Below are 14424 nucleotides of genomic sequence, written 5' to 3'. Positions count from 1 at the left end.
ACAAGTGGTGCATATTTCAACCTGCCCACTGGATCATCTCTCTTCACTCAGTGCTGCTGATGAAGAGCAGACTTTTTTTTGTGTGTATGTGAACTACTGTTTTCCTTCATGCACCTTTAGTTGTGGTAGGTCACTAAATCAAATGCACATCACATTCCAGCACCAGACAGAGTAAAACAATCTGAATTAGAAAATCACAATGACTTTAATGCCTGTGAGTTGACAGAAATTCAGACAATAGACAGTGTGGTGAAGTGAGACATGTTTGTGCATGCAGATTGCATTGTGCAAAATATGTTTGCGTATAAACAGACAGATTCAGGTTTTTGGGTGCATTGTGCATTATGGAGCTTAATCCTGCATGAATAAACACACAATTTTGCATGATATAACTCTAATTTCTCTCGACTGTCAGTTATATCTGCCATTATATATCTGATCTCAGTCTTTAGGTGCTGTCAAACATCATGTTACATGCTGTTTCTTTCTTTTGTTAGACTGCATTCTGCCACATTAGGCAGTGGAAAGAACTGAAGTGCACATGGCAAAGTTAGTTTCTTTATACTAAGGCTTTTAAGGAGAACAGGGCCATACTAATGACAATGTTCGACTGAAATGGCTTCTGCCTTTCTACCTTTCATGAAGGTCCATGTACGATGCACAATAGAGCAGGCATGTCTGGTATGAACTACCTGAATTGCTGGCTGACACGCAGGCTTCAATTCAGCTTAATCTCCATTAGCACGCCAAAGAGAGGAATTCAAACAGCTACACTTGAACTCTCTTGCATGTACTCTTTCTAGCTAGAGAGGGTAAATATCCTGAGGAGAATATGTAAGGTACAACGTGTGGGTTGTTATAGCACATCATATGGCTATTAAATCCACGTTATTAGAGGATGGCCTTTGGCACTGATGTGATGTGTGCTTACATGTTCCTCTTACAGTCATTACCTTTATAAAAACAAGTGGAAGAAACATTAAGACATTGGCATTGCTATGTGATGATGATTCTAAGACTCACAATATATATTCCATTTTATTTATTTATTACTTTTTGTAAGTGGGAGAATAAGGCCTAAAAAAGAATTTGCTGGATGAAAGATGTAAGCATATATGCAAAATGGCATTAATTCTCCTCAAGTTATACTACATTTACATTTACATTTATTCACTTAGCAGACGCTTTTATCCAAAGCAACTTACAAATGAGAAAGATACAAGCAAAGCGATATCAAGCAGAGAACAATACAATAAGTGCTACCATACGAGATCCATTAATTGAATTCCAGAAGAAGCAAAGTGCAGAGTAGAGGTGTAAGTGCATTTTTTTTCTGGATGTTAATACGTATGATGGTCTTTTAGCTATAGTGCATACAGTGTGGTCAGAACAGTATAAAAGCCATTTAGATGTAAATACTGTTGATGCATTTTCAAGCATTTGTGTTGTAACTGCTGTTTCCTACTGACAGCTGTGGGGCTTTAACTTGAGTGTGTGATATTTAAATACTACTGTTTTAGGAGTAATATGAAAAGAAGAAATAGAAGTATTTGATGTATTAAACAGGCTAGATCTAAAAATATACTGAGATCCTGGTTGGTAATTTCCCCCAATCACAGCTAAGGTCATGAATATTTCACTTGGAATTCTTTAGGAAGCAGAGGAAGGATGTTTACAACAGGATGGTTAAAGGGCAAAGGATCAGGTCTGAGAAGGTTGTAGGAAACAGGGCAATGTTCCTGTTGTTCACTGAAAGCAATGAAAGCATATGGTCACCACACAAATATAATTTTCATCTGTCTATTCTTTCAAAAAGTGCTATTATTAATTTTCTTAACAAACAAACTCCCTTAGATGTGGCTTTGCTATGCTAGAAGACTCCATAGTGCATGAACCATAATTTATATCATGGTGTTGTTGAATTCTCGATTCTGGTTGGTCATAATCTGTTGATTCATTTTCTATAACAGCATAGCTCAAAGAGTAATTCCGACTCCAAAGTGAATCAGAGGATTATATTAATGCTCTTGTTATCATGTCTATAGTAATATACACAGGGACTTGGGTGGCAGAATCTGCAGTTTCCTCCCCCAGTCCAAAGACATGCATGGTAGCCTGATTGGCATGTCCAAAGTGTCAATAGTGTATGAATGGGTGTATGAATGTGTATGTGATTGTGTCTTGTGATGGTTTGGCACCCTGTCCAGGGTGTACCCCACCTTGTGCCCCATGCTCCCTGGGATAGGCTCCAGGTTCCGTGCAACCCTGAAGGATAAGCGGTATAGAAGATGGATGGATGGATGGACTTTTATCTAGCATTTATGGATGGAATCTCCAGTTTCAGTACTTTGTAACAGTCAGAGACGGTTCGATTAAGTTTTCAGACATAGGAAAGTCTTCAGGATGGAGGGCCTTGTAGTTTCTAGGTAACATGACAAGCTGTGTGGTTTTTCTTTTTAACTTCAAAAGAGAAAAAGAGTGGTTGGTAAAGGAATGACTTTTTATATCTGTTCTACTCGGTAAGTGACATCTAACCTTGTTTCTGGACATTCCACTGAATGAAACATAACTATACATGGATAAAGAGTATGATGTGTCATTCTTTAATAAATAAAAAAATGTTAGTGTTGGCAAATTGCTGTAGTATAAGAGGAATAAATCATGACAGGCGTGCTGTTATTGGAAATTGATCAACTTTGTGGGTGATAATGACCCTCAGCTTTTTGCTGGACCGTATCCCAACACCCCTCATTGGTTATATTTCTATAACTGAGTGCGTCATCATGTTTTATTCCTTATACAACCAGCCAAGTACAGACATAAAGTGCATACATGCACTCGCATGCATTAGCACACATGAACAAATAGAATCTGAATAAGAGATGCAACCCAACACCTCAAATGCACATGAATTCTGTTCCTAAGAACTGTTTCTGAATGCCAACTCATCCTGACTGGCCAGATGATTAACAGTCATGCTATTGGCTCCACTCATCTGTTTCTGTTCTAATTTGCCCCCATTGGGAATGTTGCAGCTCTGCTTTGGGGGTTTGCCAAGCAGGGTTTGGTGGGGGGTCAGTGGCTGGAAAGAAAGGAACCTCTTGGCCCTTCTGTTCAAGGAATGCTCGGCTTGTAGTGAGATGCCTACCTGTCTGTCTGTCAGCAGGTGTCCATTTCAGCACTGCTGTGCATTCCGACACTCCCAGACTGGCCACTTGGGGCAGAACTTGGTTCCCCTAGAGAACATATATCATTCTCAGGCCTGGCTACAACTAAGCATGAACCCTGTGTTGTTCACTGATCCAAGACAAGCTTCCTTTACCGAAGGTCTAGTGTCTTTGAATGATGATCTAGTTTCAACTCAGCATAAATTGGTTTAAGATGAAAGAGAAGCTTGGAACAAGCTGTGTCATACTGTAGGCCATTCCTGTTGACCTCTATAACTCAGCCTATTACACACAGATTTTTCATTAATTAATTTCAAAATTAGCATACATTACTGAGCGTACATTTTATGTTCGACCTGTACACCATCACATTTCAACTAAGAAACACAAAACAAATACTTCTCCTGACCCAGGATTTTTTGTATTCTGTAACCCAATCCTTAAGCACTTCCAGCATCTCTCTGAGGAATATCAGTTCATTACACAGTTCAAGATTCCAAACACTCAATCAGGGATTAAGTGTCTGAAAAGAGAAACTGTGGGCAGTGAGTGGAAAGCTTCTGGGCTTCGAGGCTGTCTATTGTTACAGGAAAGCCTTTGTGCATAGAACTGGCAGAATATGGAACAACGCCAGTCCATGAAGGACTAACCATTCTCCCATACTGGTTTCATGGCACTCAGTAAGCAGACAGAACACTGGGAATTAGAGCAGAAAGGAACCAAGTCTCAATTCACACTTTATCTCTTATATGCCCATTGTCCTTAATTCAGTAGAGTAAATCAGGGCTTCTGCTGCTGTTTGGACACTTAATTTCCCCATCTGCTATTTCTCTCTTACCCTCAGTGAGTTTCCCAGTGACATCTGGATTTAGCCTGATTTCACTCTGGAATTGAACAGAACCATTCTGATTTGTTTGTGCACCACATGTGAAGGAAGAAGGCATTAATTCCCATCCTGTGATGTCTGCAATTATTTGATTTGGTAGTACAAAATGGCTTGTGTTTGAAACATACTGTACCCTAAATTTCACTGCAGTGCTGCTGGTGATACTGATGCCTTTACAGTGCATCCGGAAAGTATTCACAGCCCTTCACTTTTTCCACATTTTGTTATTTTACAGCCTTATTCCAAAATGGATTAAATTCATTATTTTCCTCAAAATTCTACAAACAATACCCCATAATGACAACGTGAAAGAAATTTGTTTGAAATCTTTGCAAATTTATTAAAAATAAAAAACAAAAAATCTCATGTACATAAGTATTCACAGCCTTTGCCAGGACACTCAAAATTGAGCTCAGGTGCATCCTGTTTCCACTGATCATCCTTGAGATGTTTCTACAACTTGATTGGAGTCCACCTGTGGTACATTCAGTTGATTGGACATGAATTGGAAAGGCACACACCTGTCTATATAAGGTCCCACAGTTACCAATGCATGTCAGAGCACAAACCAAGCCATGAAGTCCAAGGAATTGTCTGTAGACCTCTGAGACAGGATTGTATCAAGGCACAGATCTGGGGAAGGGTACAGAAACATTTCTGCAGCATTGAAGGTCCCAATGAGCACAGTGGCCTCCATCATTCGTAATTGGAAGAAGTTTGGAACCACCAGGACTCTTCCTAGAGCTGGCCGCCCGGCCAAACTGAGAGATCGGGGTAGAAGGGCCTTAGTCAGGAAGGTGACCAAAAACCCAATGGTCACACTGACAAAGCTCCAGCATGTCTCTGTGGAGAGAGGAGAACCTTCCAGAAGAACAACCATCTCTGCAGCACTCCACCAATCAGGCCTGTATGGTAGAGTGGCCAGACGAAAGCCACTCCTCAGTAAAAGGCACATGACAGCCTGCCTGGAGTTTGCCAAAAGGCACCTGAAGGACTCTCAGACCAAGACAAAGACAAAGATTGAACTCTTTGGCCTGAATGGCAAGCGTCATGTCTGGAGGAAACCAGGCACCACTCATCACCTGGCCAATACCATTCCTACAGTGAAGAATGGTGGTGGTAACATCATGCTGTGGGGATGTTTTTCAGTGGCAGGAACTGGGAGACTAGTCAGGATCGAGGGAAAGATGAATGCAGCAATGTACAGAGACATCCTTGATGAAAACCTGCTCCAGAGCGCTCTGGACCTCAGACTGGGGCGAAGGTTCATCTTCCAACAGGGCAACGACCCTAAGCACACAACCAAGATAACAAAGGAATGGCTACTGGACAACTCTGTGAATGTCCTTGAGTCGCCCAGACTTGAACCCGATTGAACATCTCTGGATCTGAAAATGGCTGTGCACCGATGCTCCCTATCCAACCTGATGGAGCTTGAGAGGTCCTGCAAAGAAGAATGGGAGAAACTGCCCAAAAATAGGTGTGCCAAGCTTGTAGCATCATACTCAAAAAGACTTGAGGCTGTAATTGTTGCCAAAGGTGCTTCAACAAAATATTGAGCAAAGGCTGTGAATACTTATGTACATGGGCTTTTTTTCTTTTCTTTTTTTAAAAATAAATTTGCAAAGATTTCAAACAAACTTCTTTCATGTTGTCATTATGGGGTGTTGTTTCTAGAATTTTGAGGAAAATAATGAATTTAATCCATTTTGGAATAAGGCTGTAACATAACAAAATGTGGAAAAAGTGAAGCGCTGTGAATATTTTCCGGATTCACTGTAAATCAAGAAATATCTCTCTTTCACGCTGTGCTTCTAACAGTTTCAAAGGTAGGTGAAACGTCACTGAAAGTGATCTCATATTTCTTATATGCTTGCTAAATCATATGCTATGGCCTTCACAGTTACCAGATTTCAACCCAATTTAATCTCTACTGAAGATTTTGGACTGACATGTTAAACAGTGCTCTTCACCACCATCATCAATTGTTTTAGTTCAATTTCCAGGACTCTTGGCATTGGGCTTTTGAACATGGTCCCTAACTCTGAACTGCTCAGCCATATGCTTGGATTAGATTCTACCCCATTTGTAAGTCATTATACATTAGATAATTGGCCAAATGTAAATAAAACTGAAAACAATATAATAAGATATTCAGCGGTTGCAAAGAACCTTATAATTTTACGTATAATGTTAACTTTTTGCTTATATAGTTGTATGCAAAATTTTGAGTATCCCTGCACAAATTACATATATTGTTGATTTTTGTAATGAAAAGAAGTAAACACAACAACTACAGAAAACTGTTAAAAAAAAAAGTTTCTGCAAATGTTAAATGGCATACTTTATATTTGATGAAAGCATAGTTGTGCATGTGCAAAAGTTTGGAAACCCTTTCAGTTGTTACATCTCAAAACCTTAACTTGTTAGGTCTTAATTGACTCATTAGGACTCATTAGGCAGTTCAAGAATTGTCATTAGGAATAACAAATCCAGAGTATAATATTTTTTTCTCAAATCTCATGCTAACACTCAACAATTCTGTGCTCCTCTTAGCAGCTGACTGAGGATCTGAAAATGAAGCTAATTGATGCTTACAGAGCAGAGGAAGACTGTAAAAATATATCAAAGCAATTTCCACTGACTGAAATGTCATTAATAAATGGAGTTAAAGGGAACTGTGGATGTCAAGGCAAGATCTCAAAGATCAGGATAACTGCCCGTATGCTGGCCAGAAAGGAAAAGCAAAATCCCCAAATGACAGCTAGGACCTGCAGGAAAGTTTAGCTAACACAGGAGTGGTAGTGCACTGTTCTACAGTGTAGCGTTGCCTGCACATACATGATCTGCATGGAAGAATCATCAGAAGGAAACTTTACCTGTGACCTCATCACAAAAGTGAATGTCTGATTTATGCAAAACAATATCTAGATATGCCAATGCCATTTTGGAAATGAGTGCTGTGAACTGACTCTTTAGTCATAATCACCAAAGGTATGTTTGGAAAGAGCAGCATTTGATAAAAAGAACATCTTTCCAACTGTTTAGGGTCGCATTAGGGTAGCATTAGTGTGGATCTGTGCTTTGGGGTTGTGTGGAAGCCAGTGGCACTGAAAAGATTGCACAGGTAGATGGAAGAATGGATTCCAGTAAATAGCAGCAAATTCTGGAAGTAAATGTGACACAGTTAATCAAGACACCAAAGTAGACAAGAGAATGGCTTCTCAAGGATCTAATGATCCAAAACCTACCTCAAGATCTACCAAGAACTACTGCAAGAAACACAAACTGAAGCTTTTGGAATGGCCCTTACAGTCCACTGATCTGAATATGCACTTACTGAACAGCAATTATAGTTATTTTAGCATATACTGTATTGGTATGCATCTATGTATGTGGTGTCCTGGGAAAACCCTTCACATGGTGAAATTCTGAAATGTTCTGCTATACTGTGTATAGTTATGAAAATTATGGGCTTTCCTGAACTGATTACCCCCAAAGTGAAAAAGTTGCGTTTAAAGACTGATTATGCTGACTGAAGCACAGGAGCGTTGTAAACATTTTCACAGCTGGTATCAGATTGTGAAGTGAATTGATTATACTTAGGTCTGTTTGCCGTGTGAAGGTTTTAGACATTTTTAAACAGACTGACTGTTTTACCATAGTGTTTGTTAAACTGGCACTTTACCCCCCAAAAATTATCTTTGTAGATAGCCAAGGCAATAAAAGTAAATAAAAAGTAAATATCTTTTTCATGTTGTTTTGGTGAAATATATTTATGGTTATTTAGAGTAGAGGTGTCTTAGAATTTTATAGGCAGAAAACAGTAACATAATTTTTCATCTTTTTTGACTGGCAGAATTCAGCTGCAGCAACATATGGCAGGTTTTCCCAGACCGCCACACATTTTTCCACACCAACACATTTTCAAGTTTCTTTAATCTACAACTCTTCCTCCATCTCTCCATTTCAACATCACAATATACATAAACGTCACATCAATACACATCCCAATGTATTAATAGCATTTACATTCCCGTCTGAAACTATTGGAACAGTAAGGCCAATTTATTTGTTTTTACTGTAGACTGAAGACATTTGGGCTTGTGACATATATATATATATATATATATATATATATATATATATATATATATATATATATATATATATATATATATATATATATATTCTGCCTTTTATGCCTTCTTTTGAATTAACAATAGTTAATTCCATAATTCTGAAAGAAATGCAAATAAAAACTTTATTCTCTCCATTTCAACAAGTTGTTTCACAGTAACTGGTCTCATAAACAGAAAACACATTACTCAAATTAACATTAACACAGTAACTAAATTGTGAAGATTAAAGTAAGATTTCTTAACTTATTGAATGTTATTAATTCGTATTAACATTGACTGAATTTTAAAAAACCTCCTTAGTCTCACATTCACTCACCACAAACAAAAGCATTTCTACTTCATCATTGAATATCAAACTGGTAATATATAATAAAATCTTTTTTATATATTAACATTAACTGGATATGAAATATACTACTCTACAAATATATTTTTTCTGTGATATATATACTTTTTTGTGAACTCATCTTCATTTAAATCTTTCAATGGTGTACTGGCGATTTAATTCAGAGCGAGCAGCTTGGCAAAAAAAAAATAAAAAAATTCTGGTGTAAAATTTTAACAGTGCAGAGTTTACAGAGCTTACAAACTGCAGTTTGTAAGTTTCCACACAAGAGACATCTTTACACACAGCATGAAATCGAAGTGTTTTCCTGCCCTGTTTTGATTGACAGGATATAATTGGCCCTGATCATCGGATCGGTCGATGGCCGACAGCGTCAAAAATAGACTTTACATCTCTAATACATCTCTAATGTATATATGTATCTCTCTCTCTCTCTCTCTCACACACACAGACATTTGATCATCTTTCAAACAGTGCCTTTTAATAAAGTTGATACGCTATCAAATGATAAAAAATTGAACTTTTGTAGTAATTTTAACAGTTTAAGTGAACAAAAAACAGATCGGTTACATGGAAAAAGTAAGTACACCCCTACATTTATATTTAAAACTATCATATCTAGTGTCTGGTGTTCCCTTTTGTCATATCACAGCAAACCAGTGGCTACATTTCCCATCCTGAACTGCGGCCTACAAACATGGCCACCATGGACTACACTTTCCCCACACACACACGTTCACCTTCTCCAGAATTTTAATCACACATACCTGTTGCCAATCTCACACTCACTCACTCCACTTGGACTTGTCTGTCTGCCTTTCTCAAATAAAAGTCTGTAAATGCATTTGCATCCATCGTAACCTCCATTACGTGGATTACATGACAGAATACTTTGCCTAACCATGGATGCAGCAGGAAGACGGAGGAGACATCATACCAAGGTAATAAGGAACACCCTACCGAGACTCAAGTATTGAGTATTTTCAATACCTGAGTATTTTCTCTTTGACTGCCAATTGCATTTTTTGAGCCTGGCGCACCCCAAGCCTGACCAGAGGCAGTGGCTAGGGTTCATACTCTCCCGACTTGTTGGCCAAGCCCACCAGTGGGCGGAGTGTCTGGCCCGTACAGTTCCAAGGGTCTGCACAATGTAACTCAGTTTGTGGGACTATTAATAAAGGAGGTTGGGAGTCCAGAGTACACCCCCAACCTGGATGAGTGTTTGGGGAAGGCCTGCCTCATAGATAAACCTGACTTGCCATTCACCACCTATTATGAGCAGGCAAACTGGGTGAACTCTTCCCCAAAGCTCCTGCCTAAGACCCACTATGTGATCTCAGCAGCCGAGCTCCAGACGGAGGTCAGCATGGCGACCTCTTCCCCAGAGCTCCAACCTGAGACCCACAAAGTGATCTCACCTGCTGAGCTCCAGTCTGAGGTCAACATGGGGACCTCCTCCCCAGAGCTCCAACCTGAGACCAACGAGGTGGTCTCACCTGCCGAGCTCCAGTTGGAGGTTAACGTGGCAACCTCATCAGAGCTTCCACATGAGACCCATGAGGCGGTCTCATCCCCAGAGTTCCAGCAGGAGACCCACGAAGCGGTCTTATCCGCAGAGTTCCAGCCTGTGAACCACAAGGTTGTCTCATCTCCAGAGCTCCAGCATAAAGTCAAGTTCCTGCTAGAGGTCAACGAGGTGACCTCCCAAGCCATGTTCCTGTCTGAGGTCGAAGATATGACCTCTCCAGCCAAGTTCATGTCCGAGGTCAACGCGGCGACCTCCCAAGCCACATTCCTGTCTGAGGTGGTCAAGGCAACCTCCCAAGACACGTTCCCATACGAGGTTGAAGAGGCAACCTTTCAAGCCAAGCTCCTGTCCGAGGTCGAAGAGACAACCTCTCAAGCCAAGCTCCCATCTGAGTTCAATGATCTGAGCTTCCATGCCAAGTTCCAGTCTGAAACTGACGTCACGACCAACCAAATTATGCTCACGCCAGAGACACGGACAACCAAGTGCTCCTCATGCCTGAGACCAACGTCATGACCATCCAGGTTCTGCTCACGCCTGAAACCGTAGTCACGACCAACCAGGTTCTGCTCATGCCTGAAGTCGACATCACGACCAACCAAGTTATGCTCATGCCAAAGTCTGTTGACATGGACAACCAAGTTCTGATCACACCCGAGTCTGCTGACACGATCAACCAAGTGCTACTCATGCCTGAAACCAATGTCACGACCAACCAGGTTCTACTCCCACCTGAAACCAATGTCAGGACCAACCAGGTTCTGCTCACGCCTGAAACCGACATCACGAACAACCAAGTTCTGTTCACGCCAGCGTCTGTTGACACGGCCAACCAAGTTCTGCTCATGCTCGAGACTGATGACCCCGGCGAGCCAGCCCCAGCCTCATGTCTGATCCTCTGCTCCTCAAGGAACCTGCTACTTGTCGGACAATGATTGACTCAAAATGAACCCGAGTGGCTGTGAAGACATTTTGCTCAGAGTTTCCAGGACCCACGGTGACCCACACGGTCACCTTCTCCAGAATGCTAATCACACACACCTGTTGCCAATCTCACACTCACTCACTCCACGCTATATAAGAGACTTTTTGAACACCATGACTTTGCAAAGTATTCAGTGTTATCACCATACCAAGCGTTCATACCCTGTTGCTCAATTTGAATCATGTACTTTGATATTGTTTCTCATTTCTCATTCTCGATTCTTACCTTGCCTCGTTTATGCCTGTTTGCAGATCGCCTGACCATGCTCTTGTCACATGATTTGGATTTGTCTGCCTATAAATAAATGTCTTTAACTGGATTTACATCCGTCCTAACCTCCATTACGTGGATTATGTGACACCTTTGTTACTGAGGTGTGTGATGTTGTCATGCCAAGATCTATAAGTTCTATAAGGCCTTCAGAAAAATGTTTGTGGATGCCTATGAGTCTGTTAAGGGATTTAAAAAGATCTCCAGATTATTTGAAATACATCATTCCACTGTAAAGAAAATAATCTTTGCCAATTTGGCTAGCACTGGTGTCCCAGCAAATTCAGCCGAAGAGCAAACTGTCTGGTGCAAAAAGAAATATTCAAGAACCCCAAAATTTAATCACAGGATCTGCTATTAAGTCTTGCAACTGTTGGTGTCAAAGTGCATGATTCTACAATCAGAAAGAGACTGCACAAATTTTACATGCATGGGAGGCGTGCCTGGAAAAAGCCTTTGCTGTCCAAAAAGAACATTAAAACAAGACTACAGTTTGCCAATAAGCATATAGGCAAAAATATTTTTTGTTCACTTAAATTGTTAATATTACTACAAAATGTCAATTTTATGTCATTTGATAGCATGTATCAACTTTATTAATAGGCACTATTAATAGGATGGGTGCTAAATAGGGCATTGGCCACTGAATCCTGCACTGAGCTAGAGCTAGAGCTGTAGTGTTAAATCCCAGACAAAAAGCAGAGAGTTGGCGCTCACTTCCTACATTGTTTTTGGCATAATTTCATCCCAAAACTAACTGGTACTAACGCATCCAAAACAAATAGATTGTCTGTCTAGCTCCTTACTCTGATGCATGCTTTTTCTACTTTGCAACATACGTAAGTGTATATGAGACTGTGTATATACATATTAAAACGCACGTATGCAGGTCTTCTTAATTTGCCTATTTTTTTTTTTAAACATTTAAACATCTGTGCTGCATTGATCTTTTGGTGTTAGTTATTTCTCCTTTAAATTATAATGACCAGGAATCAGATGGGTTGTGAGTAACAGAGTCCTAAAATATAGCTGTGAATAATTTCTTCCTTGGCAGAGCAAACATTTGTCCTACTAATTCCAGTATGGCTTAGTTAAAATGGCCTGCTGACCCTCAGTCAGACAAGCTGTATTTTGGAACATTGTCAAAACACAAGAGGCCAAGAAAATATGGTGCAAAATGACCTGACAATGGGCACTGCAAACAGTACTGTAACTACTATGAGAAATATCAAATAATAAAAGAGTCTGTCAAATTCTCACTGAACCTCATACATTTCATGTCAGGCAGTATGAAGTCAGACCAAGACAACCAGCCATAGTAACCTGACTAATGAACAATCTTATGTGATTTGTCAGTATGATGCATAATATTAAGTAACATAGGAAAAGCCAGCACTGACTTCATCTAATTACTCTTACGTACATTTGAATGCAACTTCTTTGTGATTTCTGTTATGCTCTGCCACGTTATGCACAGTTTATAATTAAATACTACATTGCAGTAATATGATAACATGTGTGTTAAATTCTGGAAATAGTATGATTAAACCATGATCAGTATTTAAACATGGGTGACAAACTGCTGTATGCTGTAGAGGGTCCAATTGTCTCCTCGGAGTCACTACAAATCAATACAAAGTTATTCTGGCTAATCACCTTTACCTATTTTTAAAACACGTTATTCTTATGGGAGTGATCTCTTTCAGGTTGGCTCTGACCTATTCCACAGGACATCAAGGATCAATTAATGGTTTGATGAATATAAACATATCACAACCCAATTAAGAAAGCTCACAACCCAAATATGAGCGGTTTTAGACTGACATGTATATCTGAGGGTATATCTTTTGGAAGAATGGTGTTCACCCCTACAGTATAGTTCAAGATAGTTGCAGAATATATGCCAAGATGTACTAAAGTTCTGTTCTGGCTTTATATTGCCTTTTTAAATTTTTTCTACCCATTTGAATCCCTATAATTATTTTACATTTTTAAAAGTATATTACTTTTTCCCATTTCTAAGCAAAATGCTGTGCTCTGAATTTTTTTGTACTGTTCATAGTTTGATCAGTGCATACAGGATTTTTTTTTTGTGATTGTTTCAGGCAAAAATGCTTTATTTTGCTGTGGCTTTTTCTTTCTTTCCAAATTTGCAATGTAATTTGCAGTGTTTTTTTTGTGCTTTTTTGTTGCCTTTTTCTACTTGAATTGGTGAAATCATAATTGCATGAAATTCTTCTGCATGGTCTTTCACAGCGATGTTTGTTGGTAAATAAAACCTTTTAGCTGTACTCATGTTTGATGCATGAGTAGATAAGAACTTTATTATAGAAAGGCAGACAAATCCAAATTCGGGAAACATAGGCGTGGTCAAACAGGCAAACAGTCAGGCAATCGGCAAAGGGGCATAAACGAGGCTAGACTAGAATCAAAGAACGCTATGCTATAAACAGAGCAAAACCGTGAAATAAAACACGCGGAACAAAGGCTCGACACGGTGGTAACAATCAGTACTTCGCGACTTACAATGAGACACAAGGGGTTTTAATGTCAAATGTAATCAAGGGTGAACGCAAAACAGCCAAGACTACTGATGACACATACGGGGAACCAACCGATGACAATACAGGGGTGGAGACAGGATGGAAATGGTACTAAAAAAAGTCAATGGTACTAAAAAACTGGGAAGTGCACACTCGCACTGTGAACTTCTTTTCGGGTTTCAGAGCATGCTGCGTGCTCCAGCGCTTGCACGAGAGGAAAACACTTCATGACAACATGAAATGAAGAGGGCTTTGACTGAATATGCGTTGTGATGTCACATGTTGCATCTTGGCCCAAATCTTCAGAAAATCTGCAGTAATTTTGAAAGATTGCAAGCTCCATTGAATATTGAGACGCTATCGCAAAATTGCAAAATCATGGAGGGACTGTTTGTTTAGGGTAGCAGGCCTAATGGTGTAGACCCCCCTAGTGGTGTATATTGTGGCATCTGACTACTGTGCAAAAATAGCTTTCTCATAAAGAGAATAATGACGATTACAACAAAGTAATAATATGAAATTTTGGCTTCTTCTGTTTGTTGTGGAGCACTCAATAA

Source organism: Ictalurus punctatus, chromosome 7 (genome assembly GCF_001660625.3).
Source record: "Ictalurus punctatus breed USDA103 chromosome 7, Coco_2.0, whole genome shotgun sequence".
Lineage (NCBI taxonomy): Eukaryota > Metazoa > Chordata > Actinopteri > Siluriformes > Ictaluridae > Ictalurus > Ictalurus punctatus.
This window is presented reverse-complemented; position numbering follows the sequence as displayed.